Below are 11,007 nucleotides of genomic sequence, written 5' to 3' on the forward strand. Positions count from 1 at the left end.
TTTTTTTTTTTTTTTAAACCATGCAGTAGTTTGCTCTGTACTAGTTTGAAGCGGTTCCACCAATCATCTTATGCGACTACTTTAGTAGCCCCCTCCCATCATGCTCCAGTTGTCCCATGAATCCGCTCTTGACTCATTGATTACTTGTGTTCTTTTATGGATTTGTTATTTTTATTCATCATGTTCATGTTTTTAGTCTCTTTGCCGTCTCATCTTCCACTATCTCGTTCCCAGCTTCTGCAGTCTGTATAATAGGTTCTGATTCTGTTGTTTTTAGCTCTTATTTCTGAGATGTTTTTATCATCAACGGTAACAGTTTTGGGATGTTGTATGCCATTGTGTTTGGAAACTGAGCTTTTTTTTTTTTTTTTTTTCTTTCCCCTCCCCCCCGACTGTCTGTTGGTTGCCCCACTGATCCATGAGTGTTTCTGACTCTATAATCACGTCTTCTTCTTCTTCTCCTTTTTTTAATGTTCTACTTCCTTTCCGTTTTCATATTTAACTGTTTTTAAGTTTCTTTTTCCTTTGCTATGTTTTTTTTTTTTTTCTTTTACCCAGAACAATGTGTTGGTATGTTGGTGAGTGAGGCATTGAGGTCAATAGATTCATCTTGTTCAGATTATGGAGTACAACATCTTTTTTTTTTGTTTGTTTGTTTGTTTTTTAAAGAAAAGTATTAAAATAATATTTAAAAAATATTTGGGTGTTCATGGTTTTTTGTTTTATTGGTTGAGTCTACAAACAAGTGAACTTTAGTTATCCACTGTCTGCCAAGGGGGGGGGCTGTTCCATCATTTTGCTCACTGAAGAGTCATTGTTACAGTACAGCTCCACTCTGTGCACCTCCTGGATGGTACATGTGCTTTATGTCCTATGCAGACTTCACACTTTGGCCCAGTGTGATGTCTGTTTGACCTCTTATCGGGGTGGGGTGGGGGAAAGGTTCCCCTCTGGGCAGGTCGCAAAGCCAACGCAGATAGACTGTTGTGTTCACATCAACCTGTAGCAGTTCTAGCAATTCTAAATTTTTTTATTTTATTTTTTTTTAAATATAGCCTGACTAAAAAGGTCCCAATCAGGTATTGTCTGATGATGATAAACATAACACCTGTTACAAGATTCAGCTGTGATGACTGGCAGCTGTGATGCTTGTGTCAGGGCGGAGCTATGTTCTTTACTATTGCAAAAAGGCAAGGTTTGTCTGGAGCTCAATCAACCTGAATATTCGGTAGAGACTAAGCAGTGCAGACACAACCCATGCTAGCGTCTGCTAAGAGAACACTTGCATTACCATTCAGGAGAGAGGAGGAATGTGAATGATGCTGCATTTCTTTTTTGCTGTTATAAATCCATTTATAATACCAAAATATAAATGCATTTGTATTTCATAATGAAAGACTCCACTTGAGGCTCAAATCAGTGTAGTGATCAACCTGCAGGTGCTTAGTGCAGCATTAACAGAGTGTTCCCAACAGTGAGACACTGAAAAGAGGGTTTGAAAGAGAACTGTCTGAAACTGAATGTTTATATTAGCCTAATGCTGGCGGTTGTTGAAAATTGCATAGTGACATTTAAATAATAAACAGACCAGAACCTTAAAGCGGGCACAGTCACACTTATGTACAAACGAAAAGAATGACTGTGGCTAATTTTGCCATCTACTGTCACCTCTTCCTCAGCACTCATGGTTCAGATCACAACCATTGTGTAGAAGTTGGCCTTCAATTTTATTTCAACATTACGTGACTCAACTAAACTGGTGGAGTCTTTCCACATACATGTTAAAACCTGTCAAGTACTCAAAAATGCATTTGTGGAGGTTGCTGTGACGCAAGGTGACAACAACACATTTTGCTATGATCACTTGCACAAATACACAGAAACACAAGTGAAAACCTTAGCAGCCATCCTGTCTCAACTGTTTAAAAATCAAGCAATAATACATTTTTGCAGTTTTAGTTCTGTGAATGTGAAAGCCAGAGAAACTTTATTGCCAAGAAAAAGTATTTACTCACCAATCCAAATCACTGAATTCACATCTTCTAATCGCTTTGACGACCACAGGTGTAAAAAAATCAAGTAAATGTAAAAATCACCTAGGCATGCAGACTGGTTCTGCAAACATCTGGGAAAGAATGGTCGCTCTCAGGAGCTCAGTGAATTCCAGCATGGTACCGTGATAGGATCGCAGCAAGTCCAGTCATGAAATTTCTAAATATTCCACAGTCAACTGTCAGTGGTATTTTAACAATGTGGAAGTGATAGGTTACATAAAGTCAGAGACACATAGTACACAGAGGTTGCCAACATCACTAAAGACTTTCAGTGCGTAGAGAGCTTCATGGAATGGGTTTCTATGGCCGAGCAGAGTTTGGCTCCGCCCCTTAGCACCAGTGAAAGGAACATGCTCCCAACTCATTTCAACCATGTGCAGTGGTACAGTACGCAGTGAAGCAAGACAACGCTCCTCCAAGATCATGGTGCTACATATAAGGGACAATCAACACAGGCCTCCATAAAGTGCAAGTGTGCAAAAAACAAAAACACCAGACACAACAGAACGGTGCAGACACAACAGTGCAATAGAAAAGTGCAACAATGACAGTGGGTTATGCAAAAAGACTGAGCATTGTGCAAAAAGTAACTTCGTGTATGAAGATGTGCATGTGTGTGTATGACATTGTGCAGATAAGTGCTTGAGGTAGTGACGTGTATGAGGGTATGCATGTGTGTCTGTCCAGTCACTGAGTGTTCAGGAGTCTGATGGCTTGGGGAAAGAAACTGTTTCGCAGTCTGGCAGTGAGGGCATGAATGCTCCGGTACCTCTTGCCAGAAGGCAGCAGGGTGAAGAGTGTGTGTGAGAAGTGCACAACGCTGGTGGCTTTGTGGATGCAGCGGGTGCGATAGGTGTCTGTGATGGAGGGAAGACATGCTCCAATGAACTTCTCAGCTGTTCACACTATCCGTTGTAGGGTATTGTGATCCAATACGATGCAGTTACCATGCACAGTGATGCAGCTGCTCAGGATGCTCTCGATAGTCCCTCTGCAGATGGTGATGAGAATGTTGGGAGATGGGCTTTTCTCAGGTCCCGTGTGAGGTAGAGACGCTTTCTTACTTATGGAGCTGGTGTTGAGGGTCCAGGTGAGGTTCTCTCCCAGAACACCAAGGAATTTGGTGCTCTTGATGACCTCCACAGAGGATCCATGTTGCAACACGACTGCACACCAGTGCACAAAGACATCGATGAGCGAGGTTGGTGTGGAAGAACTTCACTGGCCAGCACAGAGTCCTGACCTTAACCCATAGAACACCTTTGGGATGAATTACAGCAGAGACTGCAAGCCAGGCCTTCTCATCCAGCATCACTGTCTGACCTCACAAATGCACATGGCTGTTCGTAGTGTAGACCGCAGATACAAACTGTGCTACTTTTAGTTGTTCTCTTGGAACAAGGGTCACTGCAGCAGGTAGCTGCTCTTCCTGATACAACATCCTTTAGTTCGACCCTTAACCACTACTCTATGGCAGTACGACACAACTGTAAACTGAATACATACAGGGAGATGTAGTTTCAGTGTGTTTAAGGTGTTAAATGAGTCTGAATTAGTTTTTATAGCACAACAACTTGTGATTCAAACCTCTTAAAGTTATGTCAGCTATGTCAGCGACAGAGCCAGCATTCAAACACTTCTGCTCTACAGTTTGAATCAAGCCCTGGCCCTCCAGTACTACACATCTGAAGCCTTTGTGTGGATAAAATAACGTGGACAGTTTTATTTAAACTGTATCCTAAATCTAGTCTCCCATGGCCTTGAGCAGCTGATAAACCTGCTGCTGCAGCAAGGATCTGCTTTGTTTCTTTATCATACTGAGCAGGGAGAAGGCTTTTCCTGTCCTCTGCATATTTGACTTTCAAATCGTTGTGTTGCATAGCTTTTAAATGGTTTGAATTAAATTCAGGGCGGGACAGAAACCAACGCATTTCCAAATACTCCACTTGGAAGAGAGGGCAGTGTGTGTAAATGCAGGAAAACTGACAAGTTTTCCTGCATTTACACAAGTCATACCTGTGACAAGTCATACCTGTGAGAGGATGACAAGAAGTTAGCATAAAAATAAGGGATGCCCAGGACAAACTGCGTGCACCTCCAGATAAGCAGGAGTGAAAGTGGGGATCTTGAAAGGACAGTCTTGGAGTGTTTTTGTGTAAATAAATTAATTAAAGTGGAACGGCAAGAGCTCTTTTCTACTACATGTGGCAACACATTCTAAGAACCTGAGTCAGTCAGGCAAGCTGCATGTTGTCGCAGACAAGTCATGTGATCCACTTATGAACCAGAGGAGCACAGCCCTTTGCATTTTTGTCTCTTCTGCTCATGTGCACATTTTTATGTCTTCTGCAAAAGATGAAACATGTTTACTCAGCATGTTGAGGCACAAGTTTACGTTTACATTTGATTTAGTGCTGTTTTGTGAAACCTTTGCACGATATTCTTAAGGCATCTTGAAAGAAGTGTTTCCCCAAACTTTCCCTTGGCCCAGTAAAACAGGGCCCTTTGTACTGCCAAGCACTTGTAACTGATTATATGTACACTCACCGACTGTGACTCGGGTGGTAGAGCTACCAATCTACCAATTGGAAGGTCGGTGGTTCTGCCTTCGGAACAATTCATTTTTCATGGCACAGATTTAACAATGTGCTGGAAAGATTCCACAGAGGTTTGGTCCATATTGAGACAATACTCATACACATCTGCTGCAGGTTTCTTAGCTGTACATTCACGATGCTAATCTTTCGTTCCACCACATTCCAAAGGTGCTCGATCAGAAGTTTAGATGATCTGAGCTTTGTGACACCGCGCATTATCCCGCTGTGAGCAGCCATTAAGAAGATGCCTAGTTTGTGGTCATTAAGCAAGGGAAATGGTCAGCATTTAAACGATGCTCAGTTGATACTATTGGGCCCAAAGTGTGCCAAGAAAATATCCCCCACACCATCCATGTTTCATATTTCAGAAACTGAGACTCATCAGACCAGGAAACCTTTTTACAGTCTTCTATGTCCAGTTTTGGTGAATTGTAGCCTTGGGTCAGCATACCTGGATAGAAACCATGGAAACACGGGGAGAACATGTAAACTCTTTACAGAAATACCTTGGCCTTGGTCTGATGGTGAAATTGACCTTCTTCTTGCTGTGAGGCAACCGTGCTAACCACTGCTCCACCGTGCTGCTCTTACCAAAATTTTCTGTCTGAAATCAGCAAGGCATTTTCACCCAGAGAGCCGTCACTCACTGAAAACAGCAAACAGTAGAGAGTGAACTCAACATCAAAGGTTTGAAGGATATGACTAAAGCAGATGATCACAGAATTGTTTCCATTGCAAGGAAAAAGCACTTCACAACATTTAGCAAAGTCAGGAACAAAGCAAAAGACTTAATTTAAACACACGGGGTTGTCCTAAAGTTGAGAGCAAAGTTGAAACTTGAGAACACCAGGTTCAGAGCAGACGTCATATTTAGAACGATGAAGAGTGTTAAGATGTAAAAGAGGAGACGACTATCTAAAGCACACCACATCCTTTCCCAAACACGGTTGAAGATGCGTAATAGCTTGATGGCTGACGGTAGATCTGAGTCTGCAGTGGTTACTAACGATGTGGTTGCAGATAGAAGCAGCAGCATGAATTCAGAAGGGTGTACAGCTTCGATTCAGTCCAGTGCTGCAAAACAGACAGATTCATTTCATTGACCTGACCTCAGTCCAGCTAACAGTGCTTTCATATGAAGAAGAAAATGTAAAAGCACAGACCCACAAACAAATGTCTACTGAAGGCAGCCACAGTAAAGGCCTTGCAAGACAACTCGAGGGAGACTTCTGGTGAAGTTTGGGGTTTCCAAACTTGCAGATTTCCCCATTTTTAGTGACTTCAGTTTATCCAATTAGTTTGGGGCCTGTAATTCCAAAACAATTCATGTAATACTTGTGTCAAAGCTGTTGATTGTTCAAAGCTGTTCAAAGTCTGTACGTTAATCGCAAAGTTTTCACAAAACACCTGTCGTGTTTTTAGAGGAAATATGCTCCATTTGCACGTAAGGGGCATGTGTGTCCTAGCGCGGGGGTGGGGATTTACAAATATTCAGCACACAACTTCTACCCTACATGTATGGTTTCCTCCCCCACACCCAGATTGAGTAAGAACTGCCTCAGTCTTCCCGTTAATGACATTAAAAGCACTCAGGCTTGGAAATCAATTACAAGGGAAGTCATTGGGACATCAAGGTTCTACCAAAATTGATGCCAGATGACAATAAACAAGTCCATATGACATTTACGGACACGCAAACACCCAGCCACGATCCAGAGCTGAACACATTGCACAAGACCCCACATGGTTCTGTCAAAAACACACAGACACACTCACTAATGCATTCTCCTGCTTACACGCAACTAGTTCTCATGCTCTGCTTTGTGTTGCACATGGTTTGCTTGTGGGAGGTGATCTGCTGTTTCAGCACACACACACACACACACACACACACACACACACACACTGGCTGAAAAGGTCTACACCCTCCTCGATAAATCTCTCTCAAGCATGTCTGCTGTCTTTGCCAGGTTGTTGTCTTGGGATCGACACAACCTTTCCTTTTTCCGCCTCTTCCTCCATCCTGTTCTAAATAGAGCTCCTCTTTTCTTTCTCTTTTTTTCCTGCTTGGATATTTTTAGCAACACAGGGCTCGTTTCCAAGTAACCTTTTGGCCTTGCTTTTGCATTACCTGATGATACCTAAACGGCACTGGCACATAGCATGTAGCCCAGAAAAGCTAAACCAAAGTTCATATTTCATATTTCTCTAGCCTTGTCTTTGAAAAAGTAATTACAGCTTGGCGTTTTCCGTACAAAAAAGGACACAACAGTGAGGTAACACTAAACATCTGCACAAAAGATTTAGGATCATTCATTTTACAAATATCACCAATCAAAACCACACGATGATACCCTGAACACCAGTGCCAGGGCTAGAAAACCAACAAAAAATGTTTAAAGGAGGAGAAACAAAGCAGTTACGAGCAAAAAACAGTAGTTGGAACTAAATTACAATGGAAATGTACACTCTCAAATATAGCAAAGTTTTTGATAGAAATGTTTGAATTTCTTCCTTCATTACACAGAAACAGAAAGCCTATTTTTCAGGAGGAGACTCTAAATGTTGGAGGCAATGTGGGGATCAGGAGGCTAACCGCTGGAATATGGAATATTTTGGGGATGTCTGGTGATGAGGTCCGTACTAAAGAAACAGACAGAGCAAGTAATACTGCTCTGCCCATAGTTTCCACTTTATTCTTAGGAAATGTAGATTTTCAGACAAGATGACCACATTAATATATATTTAGTATTCTGATGTATCTGTTGTGCAGGGCCACGGGTCAGATTTGAACCCGGGCCGGCCGCTCTCAGCCATGTGGGCGCCCACTCAACACGCTGACCTAAACCAGTGCCCTGATGTGTTTATGTTATCGCTTCCAAATTGTATAAAGTTCCCATAATCTAGTAAAAATCTATCGGTGGTGGAAGGTAAAACATTGTACTAGTTCTGCTACTTGCCTTGTAAACATAAACAAGGGTTGGTCTCATGTCTCAAACAACTTTATTCACATGCAGCCCACTGAGATTAAAAATTTCCCCTTTCTGTAAAGTGCACATGACCAGCTTGTGACAAGAACATGAGTGACGGTGATTTCAATGCACTAAATCAAAAGTTAAACAGCTGACAACCACTGATGATTTCACATGAAGTCCTCTTTCGTGCTGTCCTGTTGAAAGTTTTAGGAATATTTGGTGAATTAATTCAGTGCCACGTTACCACCAGACACATGGTTATGCATATCATTTTTAATGGATACCAGGATATCTATATTGATATGGTAATGTGTTAGGCACAAAAGAATGTTGGGTTGTTTGATAGAAATGAAAATCATCAAGTTACAGAAGGCTGAACCACATCAGCGCATGTTCCTAATTAGACATCGGATGGTGTCCTGGGGGAGCTCCGCCCAGATCTGGATAAGAGCGCCAATAAGCTCCAGGACAGTCTGAGGTGCCTCGGATGAAACAAAGCATAATGTCCCAGAGATGCTCTGGGACCAAGGGTCCAAGGGTTTCATCCCAATACGTTATGGCAGGAGTGCTGTTACTTAGTCTACGTGTCCCTCAATGGATATGTTTCCCCAGACAATCAATTACAAACTGGTCAAACTGGTCATACTGAACGATGTTAGGCAATAAAATGTTCTCCATGGTGTCTCCAGACTCTTTCGCACCTGTCACAGGGGTGAAAAGCACAGGATGCCAATGGTGAACCTCCAGATAAAGACTTCCACCATGAGCATTCATCCTACATTAAAGCAATTTCTAAACAATTAAAGTACAGAAGTTCTATTTTTCACTATCCTCTACAGAAAGTTCTCTTTTTTCCCCAATGTGTCCACAGTATGAAATTTCCACAGGAAACTTTCTGTGAATTCACAAAAACGTCCTGTTTAAAGTCCAAAAAGTCACACTGACAGATTTCTTTCATTAACTCCAGCAGCGTTTGTACTGTTGTCATGTATAAAAACATACTGTTGAAACCTCTTTTTCTTATGTTAAGATATTGCAGGGGTTAAATGCATGGTTACATTTCTTTACACTGTGTGAAAGGGGAGTTTCACTGTTACGGCCCCAAAATACAAAATTAGTTAAACAGCCTCGGTTTAGACTATAATAAACACAATACTGGCTGAAATCCACACTTTATCTGCAAAACAGTTTATACCTCATCAAAAAACTGTATGAAAAGCACAAAACATCCAATCAGGTCGCCCTCCCTCTGGATTCCCCAGCTCTCCATATCCTAAAAGATTACCACTCTGAGATTGGTTGCTTTTTATTGGTTACCGGCACAGAATTGCTATTATCACTGCAGAGCTGAAGAGCCAAGAGATCTTACAGGATATGTGCGATAATCACATTTCCCCAAAATTTCAATCAGCTGTGAATGAATCTTATTGCTGAATTTGTGAGACAAGCCCTGTTTTCTTGCCACTGTTTAATGTCCACTTACCAGGAAATCTGCTGTAAAACATAACTCATAGTGCAGTAACACAAAATTTCAACCATTAAATTTAATATCATACTGCTCTGGCCTGCTGGTAACCTTGGCCTGCTCTGTGTTACACCATAATATTAGAGATTTGTTAGAGTTTGCACACTGTCAAACAGGTGCGGAAGAAACAGACGGCAATCGGCATCCTTTTCTCTATGACTACGGCATACCCAGCCTCCGGCCAGCTGCCTCTGACACTGGGAGGAAATAAGGAAATGGAGGAGCCCAATACAGCTAACTGGAAACTGTGAGTGCTGGAACAACCACACACTGGACACACATTGTGAAATGCAACCCGCCTAATAAGGAAAGCAGATTGAACATGCTGAAGAAACATGTCTGAACCATTTCTCACATCCTAACCAACCACAAAGTGGGTCACTGGTGTAAACAGGAAGGGGTATTCAATTTGCCATGTGTCTTCTGTCTCTGTCTTTGTGCAGTCTTTCTTTTAGTTCCTCCTTATCTTTTCCCTTCTTTATTCTCATCTTATTTTCATTATAAGGTTGTTTGTACTTTTGATAGTCCCTCTGGAGCACCAAAAAAATTAATGCAGTGATCCTCAGTGCAAACAATTGATCTTCAGCTATACGTTCGCCTAGTCTACTCCTAAACAGCAGAAGACATTCTGACACTCTTTAGTCAGTTTCGGGCATTAAGCCAGAAACATACACTTAACCTGTTAGCCCACTTGTGTACGTGGAGGTTTCTGTGCTCATTATAACTGTACAAAACAGAAGCTTGAGGTAATCCAAGGTACCATTTTTTTACTTGAATACTTTTTTATTAGATTAACTGAGAGGTCAAAGGAAGTATGATCTGCGCCCAATGTGCTCATGCAAAGTTTAAGGCGGGATGCTAATCCACAGACTGTATAAAAAAGCGCTACTAAAGGCCTCATTTTGAGGCCTCGAGGTTTTGCAGATATGAAACATGAACGTAGACCCTGTGACATCATCCAGTGGTTTTGTACTCCATATTTTGAAGGGTTTCAAAAACCAGAAATTTCAAAACTTCTACTTTCAAAGAGTTTGAGTGCTAAGTTTTTAGCTAACCCTAGCATGTAACACTAGCAATATATGGATGTAGCGGTCGACATCCATATATTGTATGGGTGTGACACACACACTGCAACACACACCTGCTAATTAGTGTTAACTAACAGCAATTCCTGGAATTTCACTCACCAAAACTAAAGCACCAACTTCCTGGACCAATATCACAAACACAAGCGAGAGTTCCAGCTCAATTATAAAGGTGAGGCCTAGCAGACACTGCAAGTCAAAGTAGTCAATCAAAGTGGCCAGCACGCAAATGTTAAGCCTTGGTAAGCATTAAAAAGGTGAGCTTTTAAAAAAAATCCCATCCTGTGTGGTTTTTACGAAGTAAAAATTAGCACCAAATACTTTGGGGGCCTTTTTGGGATGTTCTTTTGGAGCCAGCCTCAAGTGGTCATCAGAGGAACTGCAGTTTTTTTTTGCCACTTCCACTTTGGCCAAATTTGCAGTTATAGATTTGAGACTGAGTAAATATACAACATGCATATGACTTCCCATACGGTAACAAAATATATTTTGAAATATATTTTGAAATACATTTCAAAATATATTTCAAAATACAATTGAAAATTAATTAAAAATCTTTCAAAAGTATATTTTACCCTTCATATATTTCAGTCAAAGAAAACACATTCACATATAACAACTGAGAATCTTTATTTGATATCTAAAACAAACATAGCATATAAATCAAGCTAGGAACATACATTATACAACATTATTCTTATAACATGCTTAAACATGCTTAAACATTCTAAAATTATATACATATAATATCATTAGTTAATCATTAAGCGT

Source organism: Mchenga conophoros, linkage group LG6, assembly GCF_057382185.1.
Source record: "Mchenga conophoros isolate Kocher_MC1m ecotype Shallow Benthic linkage group LG6, M_conophoros_male_GT1.1, whole genome shotgun sequence".
Classification (NCBI taxonomy): domain Eukaryota; kingdom Metazoa; phylum Chordata; class Actinopteri; order Cichliformes; family Cichlidae; genus Mchenga; species Mchenga conophoros.